The sequence below is a fragment of the Podarcis vaucheri genome, assembly GCF_965113315.1.
Source record: "Podarcis vaucheri genome assembly, chromosome: 14".
NCBI classification, from domain to species: domain Eukaryota; kingdom Metazoa; phylum Chordata; class Lepidosauria; order Squamata; family Lacertidae; genus Podarcis; species Podarcis vaucheri.
The window spans coordinates 24428384-24455731 of record NC_138752.1 but is presented as its reverse complement, the minus strand read 5'-3'; positions in this window follow the sequence as shown (position 1 = coordinate 24455731).

The following is a 27348-nucleotide window of genomic DNA, read 5'->3' as shown; positions in this document are numbered from 1 at the left end:
CTCTTCCATGTTAAATTTGCTGCAGCCCATTAAAAAAGAGAAAATATCTGGCCTAGGGTTGTGCCAAAACTTATCCAGCTCTTTTTTTTTTTAATCATTCCTCATCAATTTATGAGAAAACAAAATGCAATTGAAGATTGTAAAGGGGGAGAGAAAATTTTGGTAAAATTATCCTCAGTAGGGTCCAGTGCTTTTCTGGTTCCTGCTTCCTTTTGCGGTGTCCTACTCTATAATCTCTCCAGTGGTCTGTGCTCTTGCAGCTTTCCTGGTTCCCCAAGTTTCCTGAAAACCAGTGGTGGCTGGTGCCCATTGGGGCTTGTAGGGCAGAAGGCAGGAAAGCCAACAGTAGGTGCAGCCACAGCTAATAACAAACAAAGCCAACATATTCAGGTATGGCCCCATTCTTTTCCTACAAGGAATAAAATGGAAACTAAGGAGGAGGCAGTTGACAGGCAGGGCCAACCACTTAGGCTAGGTGAAAGTAAGAGGGCAAGCCAGTGAGGGCTGGTTGAAGGCAGACTGAGGTGGGGCTCTGCCCCAATTCTCCTATGGGATTGGCCTCCATTGCTGAAGGCACCACTAAGGCATATATTTAAAGCAGTACGATATAATTTTAATTGCCCTAGCTTCCCACAAAGACTTCTGGGGACTGTGGTTTGTTAAGGGTGCTGAGAGTTGTTAAGAGGCCCCTAACAATACTCAGCACCCTCAACAAATGACAGCTGCCAGAATTCTTTGGGGGGAAGTTATGATGGTTTAAAGTGGTATCATAATGCTTTAAATGTCTAGTGAATTTGGCCAATGTCCTCAGCTGGATTTTTTTGTAAGGACAGGAAAGTGAAGAGGCTGCTTACTGTTTTTATTTAGGTAATTTATATACCAGAATGAACAGATTGTTAAGTAAAACTTTTTTAGTTTCATTTTTTTTTAATTAAAAAAGTTGGATTTTTTTTAATGGTCAAAGGAAGAGTTTCTGCTAATAACAAAAACAGGCACCACACTGTAGCCAGCCTCCTTCATTTCTTGCTTTTCAACCAGAATTCAAGGAAATGTGTGATCTGTACTTTCAGGGATGTTTGGTGTGGTCACTTTTAGTTATTATTATTGTATATAATGGGAGAATTTTAAGTGGCCATGATTAGGATTACAGCTGACCTGAACAGGGAGAGTTTTGCAAACATTTGGAAACATTTTTGCACCTCTCAAAAACCACCTTCCACTTTTGCTGTTTTTTCTTCCTAGGGGTGCACAAATATCTTTCAAGGTGTCAGAAAGGGGGAATGAAATCCCATTGCTATGACAATGAGTTGATTCCCTCTGCTTTGCTAAGCTATGCTGAAATAGTTATACTACCGCAGCACAGAATGGCAAAAAAGGGGGGGGGCGCTGATCTGAATTCACATTTGGATGGTCTTCTCAATGCTCACTGGATGCACATCTGGCACAACCTTGCTTTCATGGACTTCACTGTGGTCCTTTTATGTTATCATGTTCCTTATGTGGTCCCTGATTGGCTTGGATCGCCTTTTTTAAGAAGAAAGAAACACTGACCACATTGAAAAGCAAGTTATTGATGAGACAGTGGTGAGTTGAGGTTATGAACAGGCATGGAAAGGTGATAAAGAAATGAGTTTGAAGAACATTTGAGTTCCAGTGTGTCTGGAAACAGCAACCTCTGAAGTGGGAGCATTCACCTCCAACCCCCTTTTTCACGACACTCACTAGAGTTACTCTGTGGTGCACAAAATGCACTCTGCACTTGGTTGAGTGAACTTTCAAGTGTAGTAGGAAATCCACCCCCCACCCCACTTACATGAGGGTTCAGTTCTGGGGGTCTACACGCAAAGGCAAAATCTTGCAAAATTAGAAACCTCTAGAAACTTAACTGCTGCAAGGTATAGGATTGCTTACTGGGCTCTGGGAAAATTGCTGGAGGGACCTGGGATGCTCCCAGAACCTTTTCACTACCTTCCCAGAGCCCAGTAAGCAAGGAAAACCCACTGTGTTGGTGGGTGGGTGGCAAGAAATAAATAAATGGTGAGTGGGGAATGGCAGTTTCCCCCTGCTCTCCATTTATTTATTTTTCCCACTCACCTGCGTAAAGTTGAGATCACATACGAAAAGTGGCCGTAAGTTGCAGGTCCACTGCATTCCTACCATTGCAGGGCTGCATTTGGGTATTGACAATCTGGGCCTGAAAACTGATTAGCCATAGCAATGGATAAGGTTTGAACTGGGTTGGAGAGCTTAGAGTGCTGTGATATTTGTGTGTGTGTGTGTGTGTGAGAGAGAGAGAGAGAGAGAGAGAGAGAGAGAATAGGAGGGAAGGAGGGAGAGAATGGGAGGGAAGATATTAAAGAAAGATTTTTTTGTGTCTTGAACCAAGCCAAATATTTTCTTGTCACTATGCTCATAACTCCAGTCTGCCGAGGTCACGGCCTTCACTTTCTTCTTCAGATAGTTGGCGGGTGGAATGTCCCTGCGATTAGAGCTTCTTTTGTTTTCCTTGGGAGGGGCCTTGCTTACCCTGGCGGGTCCCTGAGACTCACCAAGGCTCTCTAGACTCTGTTTATTAGATTTTTATCTTCTTATCAGAGTCTTCCTCCTTAAATCATGTCAGGATTTTACCGCTCTTTAGGGATTCCCGGTGCTTTATTGTGCGTATGCTGGTTGTGGAAAGTGGGAGGGAGCGGACAGGGAATGGCGGGGTTGGAGGGTGGGGGTTGCAATGCTGAGACACCCTCATAAAAATAGCATTTATGTAATGGCAGAAATGAGTACGGGGGAATTGTCTCCCTTGGATTCCCAGGTCATCTAAGCTTCTTATTTGGAATAAATATATAGTAAGGGGATGTGATGCCATACAGGGAGAGGCCAGATGGTTGCCCCTCTTTGTCACCGCAGTGTTAACCTAATAAGCCCACCCCCCACCCCTGAAAATAACACCAAAGTCAGTGATGCTTTAGTGAACTGCCACTGATTAGCTCTTTGGAAGGCTCATAGCTCAGTGATACAGAAAGCCCCAGGTTCATTCCCCAGCATCTCTGGAAAAGGCCCCTGTCTGAAGTCCTAGATAACTGCTGCAAGCTTGATGGGCCAGTGGTCTAACTTAGTATAAGTAAGTTTCCTGTATTAGCTATCAAAGACCTTGGGTTGAAGAGTCTGGCAAGCAGACCTAGGTGTCTTTGCTCTCTGTGGCATGGCAGTGGCTTGTCAGAAGAGGGAGCTGTTGGCCCACTTACCGCTGCAGTTAGCTGCCACCATCAGTCACGGAGTGGTATTGCAGATTCCCCAATTATCACATGACCCATGGGAGCCAATAGGTTTCTTCCTGGTCCCGTACTGTCTCAGACCCTGGTCTGGGTCTTAAGTCTGGGCAGTTCTTGGCTGAACAGAGAGCAAGCAGGTCTGTGCTTGTTGCTTGCCAGCCCATCACCCCAGATTCAGCCCCAGCTCTGTTTGTGTGAAGGGGCAACACAGATGAACAGTGAGGCCACCCCTGCTTCCTATCCAAGGGATAGAAAAATGCTCCACAGTTTAGATGAACTTATCCCTCAACATTTCAGGGGCTGTTAGGAGCCACGGGACCTTGGTGTGGGACTAAATGTGCAGCCTCCATGCCCCTTTATGTATGTCGGGAAGTGGGAATCTCAGGCCCAGGGCTCCATGTGGCCCTCCATATCTTTCTCTCAGGCTCTTGGGGTTCTGCTCAAGTCACACCCCTTCCCCAGTCTTGCTGCCCCTACTTTGAGTATTTATGCCTGGCTAGAATGTGTCATTGAAGAAGAAGAAGAGTTTGGATTTGATATCCAAGAAGAAGAGTTTGACTTTGAGACCCGAAGGTGTCTCAAAGTGACTAATCTCCTTTCCCTTCCTCCCCCACAACAAACACTCTGTGAGGTGAGTGGGGCTGAGAGACTTCAAAGAAGTGTGACTAGCCCAAGGTCACCCAGCAGCTGCATGTGGAGGAGCAGAGACGCGAACCTGGTTCACCAGATTACAAGTCTACCGCTCTTAACCACTACACCACACTGGCTCTCCAATTGAACTCTGATGGCATGCCTTGCTAGCCTGGATGGAGGATAGAAAGGAAAAGTAACATTTGCTTCTTCCACCACTTCTGGGCTCTCCCACCACCACCTTCTTGCCCCTGGAAGGTGGCATAGAAGGAAATATGACCCTAAGGCTGGAGAAAGTTCTCCACCACTGGTATCTTTTGCATGAGGCAAACTTAGATCCTAGAGGTAGATTGCAAACTGCCATCTTTGAGCAAGCCATTTCTTTTTAATCTATTGCAAAATCTAATAGGTTTCAAAATGGATTCTCAGTCACCAGACTTGGGTGTAAGTCTCATGGTTCAATGTGAAATTTGTCTGATTGCTGTAGACTTCTAAAGAGTTTTGCCATTTGAATCTCAAACTCTATCATTCCATTTTCACAAGTTAGTTGCCTATATCTTAAACATACCAAAAAGTAATTTAGCATCTCATTAATACAAAGTGGAGGGGGAAAGGCCACTCTCCGAAATATAAACAGAGAAATGTGATGTGATTTGCAGGAGAAATCTTATTTTCACCCCACCCCACCCCCCACTTTCAGTAACATTGTTTGGGTTATGAATCCTTAATGCTAACTTCTCTTCTAAAGATAAGATTTTTCCAACTTGTCTCGAAGCAAAACTTCTCTTTTTCATTATTGTGTAACATAACAGAAATGTGAAGGACACAGACCTTGGGATGTTGGAACAAATGACTCATATAAAGAATATAATCATTAGTAGCAAATAAAGATGTGTGGGCCTTATTTCTATTTTTAAAGAAGTATTAAATTTCCTCATGATCTGGTAATAGGTTTGCCAAGTCCATTTCTTAAGCGGATCTGGAGATCCAGGTAGGAACAAACTAGCTTTGACAGGCAAACATATACACAGACGTGTATATGTGATGTGGTTTGTTTCTACAAACAAACAAACGAAAGGGAGTTTATGAAAGTTATGCATGGAATGGAGAAAGTGGATAGAGAAAAGTTTTTCTTCCTCTCTCATAAGACTAGAACTCATGGACAACCAAAGAAGCTGAATGTTGGGAGAGTCAGGACAGATTAAGGAAATGGCTCCTTCATGTAGCACATAGTTAGACTATAGCAATCACTTCCATGGGAGGCAGTAGTGGCCACCAACCTAAATGGCTTTAAAAGAGGATTGGACTGTTGGGATTCACAGAACGCTGTCTGCAGGCTTGAGTTGGACCATAAAGAAGGCTGATCGCAGAAGAATTGATGCTTTTGAATTATGGTGCTGGAGGAGACTCTTGAGAGTCCCATGGACTGCAAGAAGATCAACGTATCCATTCTTAAGGAAATCAGCCCTGAGTGCTCACTGGAAGGACAGATCCTGAAGCTGAGGCTCCAATACTTTGGCCACCTCATGAGAAGAGAAGACTCCCTGGGAAAGACCCTGATGTTGGGAAAGATGGAGGGCACGAGGAGAAGGGGACGACAGAGGACGAGATGGTGGGACAGTGTTCTCGAAGCTACCAGCATGAGTTTGACCAAACTGCGGGAGGCAGTGGAAGACTGGAGTGCCTGGCGTGCTCTGGTCCATGGGGTCACGAAGAGTGGACACGTCTAAATGACTAAACAACAACAACAACAAGGCTTGAATTTGCTAGCTGATGCAACTGGCTGATGCAATCAGCCTGCAATACTTTCTATGGAGGTGCTGGGTCAGAATGACTCAGCAGTAATGTGCTGTCAGTTGATTGGCTGTCATTGATTTAAAAGGGAAACCTGTCGAGCAGTAAAGTGGTGGTGTAGAGGAGTGTGGTCAGAGAGAGAGAGTTAGAGGTCTTCCTATTTGCCTTAAGGTGTAGCCAGGTACCCTGTTTGACTGTATGAACTGCTTCTGTATTATAGCCTGTGGATATTTGTATATACAGTGGTACCTCGGGTTACATATGCTTCAGGTTACATATGCTTCAGGTTACAGACTCTGCTAACCCAGAAATAGTACCTCGGGTTAAGAACTTTTCTTCAGGATGAGAACAGAAATCGTGCTCCAGTGGCGCAGCAGCAGCAGGAGGCCCCATTAGCTAAAGTGGTACCTCAGGTTAAGAACAGTTTCAGGTTAAGAATGGACCTCTGGAACGGATTAAGTACTTAACCCAAGGTACCACTGTATAGCTCACAATAAATATACTGCACTGAAGAACCTGGAACTCTGAACTATCAGTGGCCCCCAGCCATGATGACTGTGCTTTGCCTCCATAATCAGAGGCAGCCATGCATTCCTGGCTCCAGTGTTGAAGGTGGTGAAGGAGAAAACATCTTGCAAGAATGGATTCAGGAGCGGTAGGGACATTTCACTACAAAACTGTTAAAGACTTCCCAGCTCCCATTTTATACCTCAGTGGGTGTCAGGGAACTGACATCGGAGGGAGAGGTGAAGGGGAGGCTCCCAGATTATGCTGGTGAAGGACCCAGCAGCAGGGGGAGAAACAGCTCAGTAGAGGGGGAAGCCATTCAGCGCAACACCAGGGATGAAGGGGGGCAGATGGGGGAATTGGAGAGAGGGCTCCAGGACTCTTCACTGGACATCAGTGAGGAGAGCCCAGGTCCTCCGCTACCCACGCCTTCCCTGCGCAGAAGACTCCCGCGCAGTGAGAGGAGGAGGAGACTGGGTGTCAAACAACTTTTATGTTGGAAGAGGTTCAAGAAACGCCCACTGACGGATTCTGCCAGTGACTGAGACAGCCACGATGAGAAGGGGCTGTGCAGTCAGAAAGGTTTAACAAGGCAAATTAACCGAGAAAGGCACCAGCTTACGCACGAGTAACTCATACCTATTACAGTGGGCTAGATGGCTTTCCAGTTGCTAGGAATCAGAGGTGGAGAGAGGTCTTTGACAGTCAAGTCCTGCTCTGGTCCTCCTGCAGGCATCTGGTTGGCCACTGTGAGAACAGGTTGCTGGACTCTCCTTATGTTTTTATTAAAAAGAATGTGCCTGCTAACATCTTGCCTAATTTAATTTAGCTTCCCACTTTGGAGAAGGTTTGTAGCTCAGTATTAAAGCGTCTGCTTAGCATGCAGTTCCCAGGTTCAATCACTGGCATCTCCAGGTAGGGTTGGGAGAAACCCCTGTCTGAAGCCCTGGGGAGTTTAGATATTACTGAGCTAGATGGACCAGTGCTCTGACTTGGTATAAGGTAGCTTCATATGCTCATACGTAGACATGAAGCTGGTGCTATTCTTTTGAGAGTTGGGGTGAAAGGAACATTTCATTTGTCCCTGCATGAGACAAAGAAGGGGGAAGCAGGAGAAGAGGCAGAATCAAAGGTAGAGAAAAGGAGAAAAGAAGACCCAGAGAAAGATTTATATTGGTACGTTTCCATTTCTCATTCTTCTGTATATGGTACAGTGTCTTACCTAGCAAATGTGAATGTTGTAGACTCAAACCATTTAATCAGCAGAGTGCATAAATCAGTTTTAAGCCAAATATTAAATGCAATCTGACCACAAAAAGCCTGCAGGGCATTAAAAACTTTTAGCCCAGGAAGACTGAAGAAACCCCAACTAAAAAATCAAGGCAAGAAAAATTGATGGACTATGCAGAACTGGCAAAATTGACATATAAGCTCGGGACAAGGATAACTGTGACTTTAAAGATGAATGGGAACCCTTAAAAAAGTATTTGAAGATGCAACAAAGTGAACTGGACTCCTTGGCTGGCTTTGAATAAACATTCACAAACTTTTTTACTGATGATAATCAGCTAAATAGTTTGTGGATCTATACAACTGTGTAACATGCAGAAAACAGCATTCGTAGAGAAATCAAAGACCGGAACTGAGGGAAGCCGGGGGGTGGGGGTAGGAGGAAAAATGGGGGGGGGGGAATAAGGATGATATGTTTCTGGATAATATGTTTTGTTTTAGTTCTGAATAAAAAAAAGTTTTTTTTTTTAAAAAAAAACACTGTTAGCCCAAGGTCTGTGGGGCTATTGGTCACCAAAATCCTCTGTGAAAACCTTGTTTTAAGCCCCCCTTTCATTCTCTCCCCCACTTTCCTTTTTTAATGGACTTCCCTGCCCTTAGAGTGTGTGTGTGTATGTGTGTGCAAAAACGTGTGCGAGAGAGTGTCCATGCATGTTTACAATCTTAAAGTAGGCTAGTAAGGAGGACAGGAGTAGGCAATTTTCATTCTGTTTGCTTTAAACCTCCCAGCTAGGATTAGCTGTGTCCTACATTGTACCTTCTGGATCGAAGGTTAGGCAAGAGGTCAAGTAGGAGATTTCAACACATCTGATGCAAGCTTTTGGCTCTCTCCTCTACAAGAAGGGGAAAGCTTTTCACCACTCTTTCCTAATGCTCCAGTCTTAAACACTACTTTGTTTTATTTGTATTTGTAAGAGGCAGGCTGGAACTCTTTTAAACCACCGTTCACAAATCTGTGCCATCCATCATTTTCCTGTCTTGGGGAAGCCGTGAAGGAGTTGTCATCAAAGGCTGCTGTTTAAACATTTTGCCGCCAACAGGAACCTGAGGGGGTTGCAGGAAATCAGCATGTGGCATCTGGGGAATTGAACACATTGGGGAGGGCATATTGAAATTCAGCGTGAAGGGGGAAACTTTATGCAAAGGTTGAAAGCAGGATGCAGGTGGCAAGGAGAGATGGTTTGGGGCTAGCGGTGGAGCTGGCTGGTCAAGAACATAAGAAGAGCCTGCTGGATCAGGCCAATGGTCCTTCTAGTCCATCATCCTGTCCTCACCATAGCTATCAACTTTTCCCTTTTCTTGCAAGAATCCTATTCGGAATAAGGGAATTTCCCTTTTAAAAAGGGAAAAGTTGACAGTTATGGGTCTCACAGTGGCCAACTAGATGCTTGTTGGATACCTATATGCAAGACCTGAGCACCAGGGCATTATCTTTCCCCAAAAATGGTATTCAGAGGCATTACTGGAGACAGAGCACAGCCATTAAATCTACTAGACCAGGCATAAGCAAACTTGGCCCTCCAGCTGTTTGGGAACTACAACTCCCATCATCCCTAGCTAACAGGGCCAGTGGTCAGGATTGATGGGAATTGTAGTCCCAAAACATCTGGAGGGCCGAGTTTGCCTATGCGTGTGCTAGCCATTGATAGTCCTCTTCTCTATGGATTTGTCCAATCATCTTTTAAAGCCAACTAAGTTGGTGGCCATTACTGCCTTCTGTGGGAATAAATTCCATAGTGGTGTTGGAGCCTTCAAAAATGGTAGATCTTGTGAACTTTTGTAGCTGGAGCAAAGCATGTTTCTTATGGGGGAGAAATTCAACTCACTTTGCATTTAAACGTGAATCTATCAAATTGTTTCCAAAACAATGCGAGAACTGAAATTTTCAAATATCTGAAGGGCTGCCACATGGAGAAAGACGACATGGTGCCCTCCCATCCGACGCTGTTCCACTGCAACTCCCATTTGCCCCAGTCAGCATGGAGAATGGCCAGGTATGATGGGAGTTGTCGTCCTGGAATATCTGGAGGGCAGCAATTTGGCCACTACTGGTATAGACAATACTGAGGTTGAGGGATCAATGGTTTGATGTGAGGCAAGACACCTTCCTAAAATTCTGTTGTAGCCAAGCTGTAGAAAAATGGAATTTGAATGGTGGTTCATGGAAAGTTTAATTCAAGGGGTGATTAAGAACCTAAGAAGAACCTCTTGGGTCATTCCAATGGCCCATCTAATCCAGAACCCTGTTCTCCAAGTGGCCAACCAGATGCCTGAAGGGAAACCACAAGCAGGACTGAGCACAAGAGCAGTTCCTCCCGCAGTTTCTAGCAAGTGGTGTTCAGAAACATTGCTGCCTCTGGCTGTGGAAGCAGAGAATAGCCATCATGCCTAGCAGCCATCAATAGCCTTCTTGTCCATGAAGACTTCCTTCATCCATGTGCCATTTTTTATGAGATGCATCACATGAGCAGTGGCGACACATGAGCAGCAAACGTGGCCACCACAATCCCATCTCGTTTGACCCTCAACATTGGTATAGATGCTCCGCTCCATAACCTTCAGAGAATGATGACATCCTAAAGGCATGTTTTTTGATTAAAATCATCTGGGAAGGTTGCAGGGGAAGAGAGTAAAACCATAAGTATTTTCTCTCTCTCTCTCTCTCTCTCTCTCTCTCTCTCTCTCTCTCTTCTTAAATGAACAGAATTCTGTTTCCTTTCTTCAGCACTGAAATTGCTCGGTGGAGAAAGGAACTCCCCCTTCAAGATAATTTATCTACATGAACTCTCTCCCTTTATCACAGTAGGAGAATAAAATATGGCTATTTAGCAGGGAGCTTTTTGTCCAGTTCCAAAGCAGGCATCTTGAACGTGCAAAACATCTTCACCATAAATCCACCCAAGGCCCACAATGCTCTCGTCTTTGCATTTTTATTTTTTTTTATTTAAGAGGGGCGGGGAGAAAACAACAATCCCAACAGCAACTGATAGACATAATGAGACAGTGTCCTTCTCCTGCAAGCAAAGAGTTCAATAGTTTAATTTTTGTTAACCGAAATCCCTTGTACGAAGGTAAATTACATTGCATTTTCTATTACTAGCTCTGTTAATTGTCAAGCAGTAAGAGTTTATGCAGTCATCCAGAGCAGCCGAGAATTTCCCATAATGTTACAAAATAAAACCTGACAAAGCACAATAATCTTTAGTTTATTGATGTGTTACCAGGCTGTGGAAAAGCATCAGATCCGTAATGTGCTTTGGTTAGGAAATTGGGGTCTGGGGAGAGATACAGGGAGTTGTGAAGATCATTCTCTCTCTCTTCCCCCCCCCACCTCTCCCTCTCCCTCATCCCCTCCCACTTTCTCTGTCTCTCACTCTCTCTTGTACACAGATAGGCCAAATTCACACCATGCATTTAGAGTACCATTGTGCTACTTTAAACAGTCATGCCACCCCCAACCTGGGAACTGCAGTTTGTCAAGGGCGCTGAAACTTAAAAGGACACTCGCCACTCCTAGAGTGGTTTAACAGTCAATCCTTCCTCTTGGGGAACTCTGGGAATTGTAGCTTTGTGAGGAAAATAGGATGTCTCCTAACAACTCGAAGAACCCTTTACAAACTACAGCTCTCATAATTCTTGGGCGGCGGGCAGGGGGAGGACTGTTTAAAGTGGTATCATAGTGCTTTAAATGTAATGGTGTGGATGTGGCCTCAGTCACACAAAATCAGAGATTTTAGGCCAAAAGATGAAGAAAGCTTTCTAGATTGGACGAAAGTCTCATGAAAGGTTGGTAGGGCCAATAAGACAAAACTTTATTTGCATTAGCCAGTGGCCATAGCAATAGTAGGGCCAATTCCTACCATGAGGCAGACTGAACCTCTAAGGGCTCACACACACTTCTGCTTGTCCCATACATAGAAAGCACAGGTCTGAGCAGTGTTCCCCTTCCCTGGCTCCTTTCCCAGGGACCTTCAGATAAAAAGGGGAAAGTTGGGACAGAGCCAAATGTCATGCTTCTCTCTTTCTCCTCCCTCTGGGCATTCAAATGCCAACTGAAAAAAGTCCTTCACTACATTAGGTAGCAAATCCAGGTTTCTTGCTGTGCAGTGGGTGAGATCTCCCCCAAGTCCTTCAGGTATGGAGTGTGTGTGTGTTAAATACAAATATATGCATGTCACTTCTCTATCTTCCATTGCATCTCATTCTTTCTATCTGTCTATCTGTAACTGTCATCTATCAATTTCAATTCCCTTTGAACTAAATGGCCACACTAGGACTGTCTTTATTTTTCTTAGTTTGCATTTAGGGGGAGAGAGAGAGAGAGAGAGAGAGAGAGAGAGAGAGAGAGAGATGTTCCAGCCTGCAATAAAAGATGGCAAAGTGATAAATTAGTGCTCTCAACTGAAATTGATTACCTTGTGTTCCCATCCAGTTCATATGGCAGCAACACAGATGCTCTGAAGCACCTTAATGACACATTGGAGAAAACCCATCAGATTGGCCCTATGGAGCACTTTTCTGCTTCCCTCTCTGTGTTAAGGCACAATGGAGAAAACCAGCATCCACTTCTTTTCCTTTATGGATCGAGGAAAGTTTGATATCTCTGCAGTTATTCCTACAGATTTCCCCCTGCAAAAGACATCTCAGGAATGTTTAGAAGCTGTGGGAAAAGTGGCCTGACATAAATGTCCTGTGATGAAACTTTCAGATAGTTCCCCCACATATTTGTGACTCCTTCCATTGTATAAAGGCGTCATACAGCAAGTGAAACACGGCCGCTTAGTGAAGAGGGGAAGATGTCCTGCTGAGATCCAAACAGAATATTATAAATGCAGGAGAAAGCTCCCTGAAGGCGCTAAGGGAGACCTTTCAGAGTCTGACCTTTGCTGGTCTGGTCTCCTGTTTAAAGCAAAATTAAGGGCCGAACAATGTAGAGGGTTTGTCAGGGAGAGGAGACAGCAATTTAGCTGTCAGGAGGACAAGGATCTATCATTAAATTGAGACTCAGATGAGTTTTCGTTTAGTTAAGCATCAAAGGATTGTGAGCACCTACTCAATTTCTCAAAAGTCATTCAGTCCGTTTACGCAGCTTTGCTTAGGTGGGGGTAAACCATTGTGACAACCCAGTAACCAAGATAAGCAACCAAGATGTTTCTAATAATCAGTTGGCGACTCTAGCTTTAATTAATTAAATTTAATTAAGGGTGTTGTTTTTTTTAATCACAAGTTGCAGCAGAAACATGGAGAACAGAAAATAAGACTGGAAGAAAGAGAAACAAAGAATAGCACAAAATGGACAGATCCTTCCATTCCTACCTCCAATGACCATAAAGGTCACCATTGCCTGTAGTAAATGGTGTGCAAGTTATCCTAGCCCTGAGTTGTTTAAAGAGCTTTTATGTCAATAAATAATGCTGATTTGTCTGCGGTAGCTTGCATTGTGCTTTGCACGTGTGTCAATGTGCGGGCAAAAGCATTCAAATAAGTCCTAGGACTTAGAGCAGAACCAGTGATGGGTGTGGGCCAGAGAGGTGTGGCCAGGGAAGGAGGCAGACCTAGGAGAGAACTAGGGGGGAGCTGGGGGCATTTATCCTCCACGCCTAAGATTCTGTACCTCCATTTACAGTGTTGTGCGGTGAATTTTTTCATAGGGAAACAGGGCCAGAGGCACCAGCTCAACATCACATGAGTGAGCATCGTGCTTCCCTCTCTAAGCTAGGCAGAAGCTTCCCAGGTTTTGGGAAGGAGGGGGCAGGCTTTAATACTTTGATACTCTAATTTACTGGGAGCATTTAGGGGACCAGCCTAGTCCCCCATCTCCATTGACCGCACGTGTCGTGTGTTTAACATATTAAAGCCCTGTCTTCCATTTCTTACAGGCGTTGTCAAAAGGTGTTCTGCCGCAGTTTGGTGGTGATCTTCTGACAGATTAATCAGTGTGCGCTAAGTTAACCGAGTTTACGACAAGCTACATTCCAGGCTGTGGCGCAGCATGGTTGGTGTTTGAAGGGAAACTCTTTGTTTCAAATCAGCTCCGTAATTTAGGCAAACGAGGGGAAGCATGTACCTGAAGGCGTGCAACATTCTAAGCAAGTCTCCAGCGGATGAGGTTTCCCTACATTTCTCCACATTGTGCTGCAAAATAATAAATTATTTGAATCATTCTATTATCTGTCCTTAACTGAAACGTACCGTGCCTGTCCGGGCTCTTCAAAAAGCTTGTTAATATGCAATCCCCCAGTACAACCGCTAAGTTTTTAAAGGTCACCTATGTTTTATTCATAAAGGGTGGTTTTCTGGAAGGAAAAAAAGGTTACAGAGTCATGTAATGCCATATTCCAGTTGTGGTGCTGCTTCAAAAGTGAATTTAAACGTGCATTTCCCTGTACTAGGCAGAGGGGAGGGGAAAGAGAGGTGCAGACGGGAAAGAGAGGACTTCCTGAAAGTGCAATGCAGAACTTGTGGCAGGACGCCGGCATGGATTGTGCTCAAGAGTTTTGATGCTGGCCTGAATCCAAGTTTTCTACATCATTGCTTTGGGGCAGTAGGTAGAGACCCTCTGACCTAAATACTGATCACACCCCAGACCTCTCTATCCAGGCCTCAGGGCTCTCTCAAGACTACGCTGTCTCTCTGGAGGCCACACCCTCACCAGCCCCATTCAAGTACTTTTGTTGTTGTTGTACTCCAGATGATAACAATATAAATCACTTGCAGAAAGTGCCCAGCAGTGCTTGGGAATTCTAGGAAACCAAGAATACTGAGATTTATACACTTTTTAAAAATCATAATAATTTTTTTTTAAAAAAAATAAGTATTCTCAATCTAATGCTATCCGATATACTGTCAAATGCAATCCTGCTGAATTTGGATAAAATCAGTGAAGCTCAACCCACTATTTTCATTCCAAACAGCATCGAAACATATCCAAACTGTGACAAAAAAAACCTGCTCCTCAATCTCAGGAACCATCTTCCAAAATTTCATTTGAATGCTCAAAATCAGTCTTTTGTAAAGGTTCAGAACCTTGATTCAAAATGGAGTCCAATTCTATCCAACGCAGCAGAAACCTGCACTTTGTATTCAGGATTCATCATGCAAAGATTGATTACAATATCTTAAGAGGTATGCAAATACATAGAGAATAGACAGACAAACCACTTTCTAAAATGCATAGTAGATTGAAATGAAATAAGTAATAAATAGTGCTGTGATGTGAGTAATGTGAGTCTGAAGGTGACATATTGGTTTACTGGCAATCCCTTTTAACCATCTCACTACCCTCTTTCCACTCTTGTTCATGGGTATGGAACCAGAATATAAAGAAGGAAGGGATGGTAAAGAAAGAGTCTGGATTTAAGCATAGACTACTACATGCTTGTGACCCCCGTTTTTTGTTTTGTTTTTAAACCATCCATGCATAAGTGCTCTGTTTCTCAGACATGTGTAGCTGCTCAGATACTGGGCTATTGAAAACATAGAGAACTGGTAGGATGAAGGAACAGGAAGCTGGTAGACCATGAGGACTGGAACATAAGCGAAATGAAACAAATAGGGAACTGAAATGCCAAATATGCAAGACTTAGCTGTTATCCTAGCCAGTCTCAAATCTTAACTACAGCCCTGCTGTAAGTTGAGGTTCTGATGTTGCTTCAGCAACAGCCAGATTTAGCCTTACCCTTATATAGGAGCAGCAGATCTGCTCCAATGGCAAGTTCCATCTTCCCTGGAAGACTCCTCTCCAATGAAATGCACACCACTTACTCCATTTTCTCTGCTGGAGCAAGGAAGACTCTGGCTGTACTGCGGCTTCTGCAATGGAGTCCTCTGAGTCAGAGGATGGCAGTGTGACATTTTCAGGCCAGAGGGGCATTCACACCATGGGCTTCTCTTGTGGAAGTGCTTCTGGAACTGGCCCTACGTGTAATTCTCCTGTTGATTCAGAGTCCTTGGAGAAAGCAAACCTGACCCCAGGATCATGACACCAGATGAGGAAGACCAATGGGCTTATAAGACTGGAGCATGGGAGAACATGCTATCTCTGGGGACTCTTTAAGTTTATGGCTCTTCAGAGTGGTCAGTAGCCCAAAGATCAAGTCAGACAGAAATTTGGGTCCACTGGGAATGGCAGAGTCTGCATGCTGCCATGGCCACAGAACCCTATCTTGAGGTAAGGGTGGCTGAGATAACTTTGCAACTGAAATGAACACCTCTGTTTCAATGCGCACAATTTCTAATGCCTATCACAGCTGCCACCAAACACTGGAATAATAATTTTTGAAAGTGTGCTGGCCAATTTAGAAATGAATAATGCCCAATCTGACATTTCCGGCAGTATCAGCCAGAGTGCCAAAATCACCAAGGTTACGAGAAGAAGCATATGTCTCCCTCCTGCCGCCACCCCACCCCACCCCCCACACTTGGAACAAAGACAATTGAAGGAGTGAAACCACTTTGCCTAGGAACCCAAGAAGGCTGAGCTGCGGTTACTCATTCGGTCGGAGGCTGCATTCAGCGCTAAAAGCTCCTTCCTCATTGACCTGTGGGATCTGACTCTTTATTAGCATTTGATTCAATTTGGGGCAACGTGACTTTGCATCCATAAGTGAAGGGCAAGTCTCTTGGCCTTTCCTGAATGGATCAGGTCTTTGGCGGTTATTACATTATCGAGGAAACTGTTTGTCCCAGTTTCGGGGCTCAAGTTGGCTTAGTAAACAAATTTCGATGTAAATAAGCTTTTTGGTCTATGCATTCATTAGGGCCTTTTAACACTGACGGCATTTCTTTGGCAAGGGGGAGAAACACTATTGGGGAGGCCCTTGAACTGCATCAGCCCATTTTCATGAAAATTCCAAGAGCAGAGCAAGAACAGCCACAAAAGAAGCCAGTCATTAACAAAAAGTTTTATTTTTTTGGGGGGGGTGCAGAATAGGACCTCCTTTGCTGCTGATTCAATGGTCTGCTATAAAACTTCAATTCTGCAAACTAGTCAAAACAGCTTGAGAAAATAATGCGCAAAAGCAAAAAGTGTTTTGAGTTTGGAACACCACTGACGTTATTCCCATCCTCTGTTCTCATTCTCCGGGGCCCTGCATGATCCCACCTCAGGGAAATTGCATTAATGTTGCAATCAGATTCAAGTCCCAAAAGAAGTCTTCTTAATTTTCCTTAGTCACATTCCAAAAGTCAGTGTCGTGGACTGGGGAATAGATGCCACAGGTCATAGAATTGTAGAGTTGGAATGGACCCTGAAGTTCATCTGGTTCAGCCCCTTGCAATGTAGGAATATGCCGCTGTCCCATACGGGGATCAAACCTGCAACCTTGCCATTATAAGCACCATGCTCTACCCAACTGAGCTATCCAGGCTCAGCCCACCAACTTTGAGGAGGCACCCATTTTTAAAGCTGATTTCTTCCTTGAAAAGTGATCTCACAACCTTGCCTATGGCCTCATCGGTTTGGCCACTGTACAGCTTTTTGAAGAATTTTGACTGGGAACACTCTGGTTCACAGGCCACCTCAGTTATGAACATGCTGGACAGCAGAGAATAGGAGAATGAGGCAGGAGAAAACTTTTGCGAAACTAGGGAGGCACAGATCCTGGCATAGCACTAGTACACACTGTATGGTGAAGGTGCACAGACTAGGGTACACCACTGCGTTCCTCCATGCTTGGCATTCACTATACGTACCTCTGTGTCTGAAGTAGGATTCCAGGGAAAGGTGAAGGCACATTGGAGTTATCAGTCAGTCACATGATCTCAGCCCTGCAAATGGTGAACATGAAGCTTTCACACAAGTATTTTAATCTTGCCAATTATAAAAAACTGAAATATTTGAGGCATGAAGCATGACAGCCTCCCCAGTGTCAGGCTCCTTATTCCCTTATCTATCCATTCCCCCCTCCCCTCCTTCTCCCTGTTTAATCAGAGAAGTGCAAGGCAGTTGGCTTGCGGTTGGCGGATGATGAAAGAGAATGGAATGGAAAGCTGTCTCCAAGAATGCTTGGTGCAGCTCAACTTCTCTCCCTAAAACAAATTATTCTTATGAGTGGACAGACTGAAAAGTATGTTAAAGATCTCTGTTGGAGTCCAGGGTTCTGCTGAAGCCAAAATGCAGTTTCATAGTAGATTGTGAACTAAGAGAACTGTCAGTGAATCATCTCCAATAAGGACATAAGAAAAGCTCTGTAGTTGTACCAGGTCAAAGACCCATCCTGGTCTCACAGTGGCCAACCAGATGCCCATGAGAAGCCCATGAGCAGGACCTGTGTGCCGCAGTGCGCTTCCCCCTTGTGAGTCCCAGGAACTGGCAATGCTGCATAGGCACACACCTATAGCTCAGAATTGGAACAGTCCAAGAAAAGTTGGGGAAGCTAGTACAGGCACAACCTACAGCAGGGATGGAGAACTTCCAGTTCATAGGCCTATCTAAGTCCACCCATGAGTTCAGTTTTACCTGCCAGGTCCTTCCCCCCAAACCACACCCATCTGTTCATACCATTGGTGACATCTCCTTTAAAGGCTGGTTCAAAGGGTGCTTTACAAAGCGGTGGAAGGGATTTTGATGGTTGGGCTGCCATATCTACCTGCCAATCATGTGACATCACAGTGACGTCATGATTGACAGGTGGGTGGCCCCACCAAATTTGGCCAGCATGCTCGATTCCTTGGAGCCAAGAAGACACCTTGTTTACACAGTTGTTGTTAGGATCAAAGTGTCTTTGAGCTTTCAGAAGACCCATTAGAAAAGGTAAATATTATAGGAACATAATGACTATCCAATCTATGCTATGCTGTTAGTTTCAAGCATTGAACAATACAGATGAAGTCAGCTTCATTCAACAATTTACCAGTATTTAATAATGTCAGCCATCTGAGCCTTCACGATAGTGTAGCTTACAAAAATACAATGTTAACTGCATAATTAACTAGATGTCACACAGCATAATAGTATTTCTGGGTTCCCCACCCCCAGCGTAGTGTGTGGCATCCCCCTCACCTCCACCCCCAAATATATTTCCCAGAGTCACAAACCTGAAAAAGGTATAAAATAAAGGAGATTGAGATGGATTAGGTTAATTAATGGTTAGGAACTGGCCTTTCACCCTGACAATTGTAGACAAGTTCAACCTAAGAGCTTAAATCAGGTTTTGCTGTTGGAAGCTCAAGTGGACATTAATTCCCATCATATAATTTGGCAGAGCTGGCCCAGAAATGAACTTGCAAGGGACGTGACCCTCGGAGTCACTGGAGGGGGCAGCAAAACAGGGGGGTGGCTTTGAGGGAGGGGATAAAAGGACACACTTTCCAGCTACAGACAGAAAGTGACTAGGAGGCATTTTATAGCCAGGAAGCAATGTGAGATGATTTCTTGTTATACTCTAAATAAGTACTCACCTACATAGATAAAAACAACATCACTGCAAACAATTAAGTATCATTCATGAGGCAAGGTGCATCAGGACCTGGACTGCTCAGTGGTAGAATATTTGCATACAGAAGGTTCCAGATTAAATCTTCGGCATCTCCAGGAACAGTTGGTAAAGTGTATTGCCTGAAGCCCCACAGAGCTACCAGTGGTCTCATCAGTATAAGACAGCCTCCTATTAGAGCAGTGGCCATAGCTCAGTGTTTGAGCATCTGCTTTGCATGCAAAAAATCCATGGCATCCCTAGGTAGGGCTGGGAGAGACACCCACCTGAAACCCTGGAGAGCTGCTTCCAGTCAGTGCAAACAATACTGAGCTAGATGGACCATTGATCTGACCCAGCATATGGCACCTTCCTATTTTTCTGGTGCAAAATAGAATATCTCCGAGTAGAGAAGAGATTAGCCCAGTGCATCCATGTCCCTTTTTCCAATTCTTGATTGATGGAGCCCATGTGTGCGGGGCTTTATGCACTTAAAATGCCTTTCATATTTGCACTGAATGGGGTGTTGAGCCAAAAAGTGAGATGGGGAGAAATTCAGTTAGGTTTTCATTAAAATATGAGCTGATCCATTTGACACTTTTCCAAATCAACATGTTGCCCGAAATGCTGCTAGCCTTTGAAATTTGCACTCCTAAGGTGGTAGACTATATGGAATTGGCGGAAATGACTGGCAGAATCCGGGACCAGGAAGAAGAGTCGGTGGAAGAAGATTGGAAGAAATTTAAAGATTATTTACAGAAATATTGTAAAATTAATGAATGTTAGAATGATGTTGGATAGAAATTAAGTGGTTTCTAGCTGTAATGCTTTAAGAGAATATGAAAAAAGGCTTATAAATGGGTAAAAGCTTAATGGTAAGGATTTGCTGAACTAATAAATTTAAGTGGAATACAAAAAAGGGAGGTATGAGGAGGTCCGGGGAAATAAGCTTAAGGAAAATAAGAAACGGAAAATTAATGTGTTTTTAACTGTTTTTATTTTGTATTTTTCTTTTTATTTTTCCATTTTTATTGTAATATGTTAAAAAATCTTAATAAATATCTTATAAAAAAATGAAATTTGCACTCCTCCACATTTGGAAAAGCTGCTCTCCAACCAAGCAATGAACATGAGAACACAAGAAGAGCCTGGTGGATCATCAGGCCAGTGGTCCATCTGGTCCACCATCCTGTTCCCACAGTGGCCACCCAGAGGCCTGTGGCAAACCAGAAGCAGGACCTGAGCATGAGAGCTCTCTCCCCTCCTGTGGCTTCCAGCAACTGATATTCGGAAGCATCACTGCCTCCAACCATGGAGGCAGAACACAGTCATCATTGACAGCCCTTTCCTCCATAAATGTGTCTAATCCTCTCTCTTTTTGCAAGCCATTCCCCCTGATATGATGCATTCTGAATATTCTTTTTACAAATATGTGCGTCTTTATGCATGCTTCTCCTTCGTATTTGCAGTTTTATGTCCACAGGAGGCAGTGATGACCAGCAGCTTAGATGGCTGTAAAAAGAGGATTAGGCAAAATTATGGAAGAAAAGGCTATCAGTGGCTACTAGCCGTGATGGCTTTGCTGTCTCTGCCACAGCGAGAAAAGAATGCTAGACTAGATGGACTTGATCCAGCAGGCTCTTCTTATGTTCCAATGGGAGATAAACACAGTAATAAATAAAATAAAATGTATCAGTACAATTGTGCCATATGTGCAGCATGTATATCACTGGCCACAGGTGGAGCAACATGAAGACAATGAAACTGGGGGGGGGGGCCATCTGCCTGTCCTTTCGCTTTCTCTCTAGATGTGCCACTTGACCCCTGGTGACAAATAGCAGCGCAAGTGAACTGTCCACCCACTGACCTCAGGCCAGACCTATGAACCCGTCCGCAGGACACAATGCACAGAGGAGATTCGAAGGTTAGGCATGCAATCTTTGTCATCATTGGGAGCTGCGGCTGCTAGGAATCAGCAAGCTGTGAGCAGGGGGAGGTGACAAGGACTCTCACTTCCAGACATGTTGGTTTCAGCCGCAGGCCTGATTTTTTTCTCCATATATTTGTCTCTAGTTCCTGGAGTCGACTGAACTTGTGGAAAGGTTGTGGATTCGGGGTGTGTGTTTGCGTTTAATAGACGACACCAAGGCAGCTTGAACACTGGGCTTATTATTGCGAGCGAACAACAATCAATATTGAATATTCTGACTAATCTGACGCATACACTTTCCATAAACTGCTCCTGGTGATTCAGACCGCAATGCTATATTAGATAATGGACAAAGATCGCAATCTTTTGTAATTATGGCCCACACCTCAGTGAGTCAGTTTGTCTGTCTGCTTGCCTAGCCGCCTACTCCAGGACCTGAAATCCGAGAGGGGTGGGAAGCTAATAGGCTCTTTGTCGGGAAGCAGAAACTTTTCACTGGCGAAGGAGTCCCTCTGCAACTTCACCTTCCTTGCAGAAACTGTATAGAGCAAGGATGGGGAACTTTTTCACCTCAAGGGCTGCATTCTTTTATGCACAACCTTCTGGGGGCCACAAGCCAGTGATGGTTGGGGCCACAGGCAAAAGTCAGTGGAGCAATGGGTGTAAATTTTACCTTTGTACAGGAGGTTATTTCCACAAACACAACCCCTTGTCTTCCATCCAGGCAAGCAAGAGACATGATCAGAATTCAAGGGGACATTCCAGACAGGCATGAACATTCCAGGAATGTGGGAAGCAGGGTGATGTCCTGCAGAAAGGAGGTGTTCCTGGGGACAGGTATGGTGGGTGAGGAATCCTGGTGAGCACATAAAAAGGCCTGGAGGGCCAGAAGGTCCTCTCTTATTATAGGTATTATAGGATAAGTAGGGCTGAATTAACCATTAAGCAAAACAAGCACTTGCTTAGGGCATCAAGGGAAGGGGGGAAGGCAGCACAGAAATTTCCCATTGCTAGATTTTTAACATTAATAGTCACAAATGGCTCAGCTAAGCATTCATTTTCTCAGATGAATTATATTAAAAATCCCAGCAAAACAACTATGCAACATGGCAGTCTGGCTGCCTGATCTCTATTAAGTACAGAGACCTCGGTGATAAGGCATATGAGACATCAGTCTTCAAGGCCCTCTTGGACCCAAGTTTTTCAGGGCCTTGTAAATTGATACAAGAAACTTGAACCTGGTCCAGTAGTAGATGGGCAGCCTGCGCAAGCATTGAAGCACTGGAGTTGGGTGCTGTGGGTAGCCTGTCCCCACCAACAGCAACAACTTGGTGTAGTATAAAATATTTAGGCATGGAGGAGCATAGCAATCTGTCTTATAATAAGTCAGTCCATTGATCCATCTATCTCAATACTGTCTGCACTGACTGGCAGCAGATCTGCAGCATTCCAGAAAGGAGTACCTCCCTTTAGAAACATAGGAAGCTGCCTTCTACTGAGATAGAGGACATCTAGTTTGGTATTGCCGGCAGTGACTCTCCAGGGTTTCAGACAGGAAAGACTCCCAGTCCTACCTGGAGTTGCCAAGGATTGGACCTAGAATCTTCTGCATGCAAAGCAGACACTTTATGACTTAGTGACAACCTGCAGGATCTCAGATAGGGAAAGACCTCCTTCTGAGACTTAGAGGGTTTTTGTCAGTCAAGATAGACAATACAGCTCTTGGTATCTGGGTCAACAGTCTGAGTCAGTATTAGGCAGGTTCATATGTTTAAGTGGTGAGGTGATGAGGCCAAACCGGAACATAGGATGCTGCATTATACCAAGTCCATCTAGGTCAGCATTGTCTTCTCTGATTGGCACTCCCAGTCCTACCGGGCGACACCTGGGACCTTCTGCATGCAAAGTGGATTCCACACTATTGAGCTGTGGCTCTTCACTGGGTTTCAGGTGGTCCTTTAGTTATCCCAGACCCAAATTGTTAAGGACCTTGTAAATTATAGCCAGAGAAATTCAGTAAACCAGTACAGATGCCAGAGAATTCAGACACAAAAATGAAAAAGGGAGCAAAGATTGTCAATTTTTGCCTAGTCATCCCATGTCTGCAATGCAAATAAATTCAGAAAATAGAGTCAATATTCATTATTGTTGCTGCTTTCAGTCTGCAAACAATATATAATTGTGCTTTCTTCCTACTTTCATTGTTTTCCCTTTGCATTGAAATGAATGGGGGTGGAATAATGCCGCAACAACATAGTTTTTGCAATTAATACCGTAAGTAGTGTATGTGACATAATCTTGCCAAAGCAGAGAGCGAAACAAATAACATTTTTGTTGTTGTTGGAAGATGAACTGTAGTAAAATGGAAACAATGCTGTATGTGAGGAATACAGAGCAGACCAGAAAACGATACCTTCTTACATCTCCCCTCCTACGCTTGTTTCTTCCCCTCCTACGCTTCTTTGTAAAGAAAAGTGCATCTACCATCATGCAGATTGCAGAAGGGAGCAGCAGAGATCCTGAATGGCGAGTCTACATGAATAAGAAGCCACACGTACAAGGGGGAAGCGAAACAAAACCTGGCTCTCTGTTTGGGGGGGTCGGATGGCATGCTAAACTGATTCATTGACATCTGACCTTCCTGCGCCCTGAGGTTAGCTGTGGATTAAATCGCAACTGAAATAATCGCAGAGGTTTTGCTTCAAACATTCATGCTCCATTTGATGTGGTGTGACAGAAGTAGCACAAAGATGCCAGTGACCAAATTAAAGGGGGCGGGAGAGCCTGACGATACATCTGTTGATGGCACAATTGCATATATATTTTTGCTTGCCCTGGGCCGTCCTCTACCTGATTTTTTCCCATGTCTCGTGACATGAGAAGTTATTTATTTAAACACAGAACTTGGCCAGGCAGCTGCTTCAGCAACCCGGCTAAAAATAATTCATAGTTTGGTGGAGAATGTTTTTGTATTCGTCCTCTCAGAACCCTCATTATCATTTTTAGATTCTGGTGGCTCCCTCCCTCTGCTCAATTTGCAAACCTGCTGCCTCTAATTTTGTCTTCACTTTAGGCTGAAATACACAAGAACTAACGTAGAGAGGTAAAGGGACCCCTGACCCTTAGATCCAGTCGCGGACGACTCTGGGGTTGTGGCACTCATCTCGCTTTTACTGGCCGAGGGAGCCAGCATACAGCTTCCGGGTCATGTGGCCAGCATGACTAAGCCACTTCTGGCGAACCACAGCAGTGCACAGAAACGCCACTTACCTTCCCACCTGAGCGGTACCCATTTATCTACTTGCACTTTGACGTGCTTTCGAACTGCTAGGTTGGCAGGAGCAGGGAATGAACAACGGGAGCTCACCCCATTGTGGGGATTCGAACCACCGACCTTCTGATTGGCAAGCCCTATGCTCTGTGGTTTAGACCACAGCTCCACCCACGTCCCAACATAGAGAAGGGGTGTTTAAATATTATACTCTCTCTCTCTCTCTGTGTATCATTGTATATATATACACACACATATATATATACATATACATATATTTGCTTTCGTAGATTTTCACGGGTACAGGAATGCAGGTTTTGGTGTCTTCGGGTGTCTTCCCGTGTAAGAGTCGGGGTGTCTGGGCGACGTTTCGACGAGGTCTCACTCGTCATCTTCAGGCTGGTGCTTTCGGCTTCTTGTTACTGGAACAGAGCAGAATCTGGTGTTTGAGTTCCTATAAATACTGTAAAGGGGTGTGGTGTATAGCCTCCAACGTTCTGGGCAGAGAGGAAGTTCCTAGATTAGTGTGCCTTTTCTTCTTTTGTTCCTTAATTACTTGAGGGATATCTTGAGTGATTTCATGAGTGATATTCTGAATACCACTGGGTGGGTCATTAAGTGTAGATTAGTTGCTAAAGCTTTCGTGTCTTGACCTCTTGAGCTTGTGAAGAGTTTTTCTGAGAAGATGGCTGTGCTGCATTTAGTTGTGCTCTGGCTTGGCTTCGTGTATAGGGGCGAGCTGTAATTTTGTGCCTTGTGCCAGCCAGATCTGTGTAGGGATTGCAGGGGGGTGCAGCATCCGGAGGTGCCACTATAGTTTGGCTACTGGATGGAGTCTGTAATATGTCTGTGGAGAGGGTCTGGGTTTGGGTCTGGTGTGGTTGATTGGTGACGGCGTTCTGTGTGCCTCTGGTTCTGGTGTCGGTTTTTGTGGGGAGGGCTAATTTCCAGATGTCAGGCAGGCGGGACGTGTCGTCACGCTTGTTCATGTTATGAGGGTGTTTCTCTATCTCGATGGCTTCCATGATTATTCTCTTGTGGTGATGTTCCATGTTAAAGAGCAATTTGGAATCTGCAAAATTAATTTCGTGTCCTGTTTCTTTCATGTGTTGGAAAAGAGAGGAAGTTTTTTCTTCTTTTTTGACGGCATTCTTGTGTTCTGCGATACGTGCATTTATTCGTCTGTTTGTTTGTCCAATGTACGTGGCTGGGCAGACTTTGCAGGGTATTTCATAGACCCCTTGGTTTTCGAGCTGGATTTTGTCTTTTGGGTTTCTGAGGATATTGGCTATTTTTTGGTTGGTGCAGAAGGTTGTTTTGATATTGTGTTTATGGAGGATTTTGCTAATTTTGTCTGTAGTGCCCTTGATATAAGGAAGGAGGGCCATGCCATTGTTTTCTTCTGTGTCTTGGTTTTTGGGGGGTGTTTCTTTTTGGATTAGCTTCGTAACCTTGTTTTTCTGGTATCCATTGGCGATTAACACATTTGAGAGATTCTGTAACTCAGTTGTCAAGTGGTCTTTGTCAGCCAGGCGTTTGGTTCTGGAGATGAGAGTCTTGGCTACGGAGTTTATTTGTGCAGGGTGGTGGTGTGATTGTGCATGTAAGTAGCGGTTGGTGTGTGTTTTTTTCCGGTAGATAGTGTGTCCTAGGGAGCCATCAGGTTTTTTGTAGATTAGGACGTCAAGAAAGGGGAGTTGGTTGTTGTCTTCTATTTCCATAGTGAATTGTATTTTGGGGTGTAGGCTGTTGAGATGTGTGAGGAAGCTATCTAGTTTTTCTTTCCCGTGTGGCCAAATTACAAAGGTGTCGTCAACATATCTGAGCCAAAGTTTGGGTTTGTGTTCTGACTTGTCTAAAGCATTGGTTTCAAAGTGTTCCATGTACAAATTTGCGATGACCGGTGAGAGGGGTGATCCCATAGGTGCTCCTTCTATCTGTTTGTATCTTTGTCCATTGTGGATGAAGTACGTGTTGGTTAGGCAGTGGTTGGTCAGGTCCAGAATGTATTTGGGGGGATTGTATTTGTTTTGGATGGCTGTCAAGGCTTCATTAATGGGCACTTGAGTGAAGAGAGATACAACATCGAAGCTCACAAGTAGGTCATCGGGATGTAGGTATTGCTTCTTTATTGTTTCTATGAACTGGAAGGAGTTAGTAACGTGTGAAGCGATGGATTCTGCATAGGGCTGAAGTTGCTTAGCGAGAAATTTAGCGAGATTTTGTAGAGGTGAGCCTATGGAGCTGACTATTGGTCTGAGTGGTGTTCCTTCTTTGTGTATCTTGGGGAGACCGTAGAGTTTGGGGCATCTGGATGATTTTTCTCTGGGGATGATTCTTAGCTGGATTTCTTCACTGATAGGAGAGGCTTTTATTTTGGATTTCGTGGTTTTTTCCAGATAGGTGGTGGGATCTGTTTTTATAGGTTGGTAGGTAGGGTCTTGGAGTAGATTTGATAGTTTTGCTTGGTAGTCCGATGTGTTCATCACAACAGTGGTGTTGCCTTTGTCTGCTGGGAGAATGATTATGTTGTTGTCTTTTCTCAGGTTGGTGAGTGCTTTCTGTTCTTCTTTGTGTAAATTGCTTCTGGGTGGTTTGCTGGAGCAGAGGATGTTGGTGACTTCAAGTCTGATTTTATTGGCTTCATCTGGGTCGATTTTGGTCAGGCTAGCTTCGACTCCGCATATGATGTTTTCCGTGGGGATGCGTCTCGGGGCGACTGCAAAGTTGAAACCTTTGGAGAGTACTTTGGTTTCAGTTGGGGTGAGGATCCTGTCTGATATGTTATGTACTGTTTGTTTCATGGGTTGTTGTGGAGGGTGGCTGGGCTTCTGGCGTTTCTCTAGTTTGTAGAGTTTGTTGGTGTGTCTGTCTGTCTTATGTGAGGTCTCAGTTTCAGCTCTCCAGACGGCTAGTTGTTTGCATTTGTCCCAGAGTGCAGGGACAAATGCAATTAATTTTGCAGATTCCAAATTGCTCTTTAACATGGAACATCACCACAAGAGAATAATCATGGAAGCCATCGAGATAGAGAAACACCCTCATAACATGAACAAGCGTGACGACACGTCCCGCCTGCCTGACATCTGGAAATTAGCCCTCCCCACAAAAACCGACACCAGAACCAGAGGCACACAGAACGCCGTCACCAATCAACCACACCAGACCCAAACCCAGACCCTCTCCACAGACATATTACAGACTCCATCCAGTAGCCAAACTATAGTGGCACCTCCGGATGCT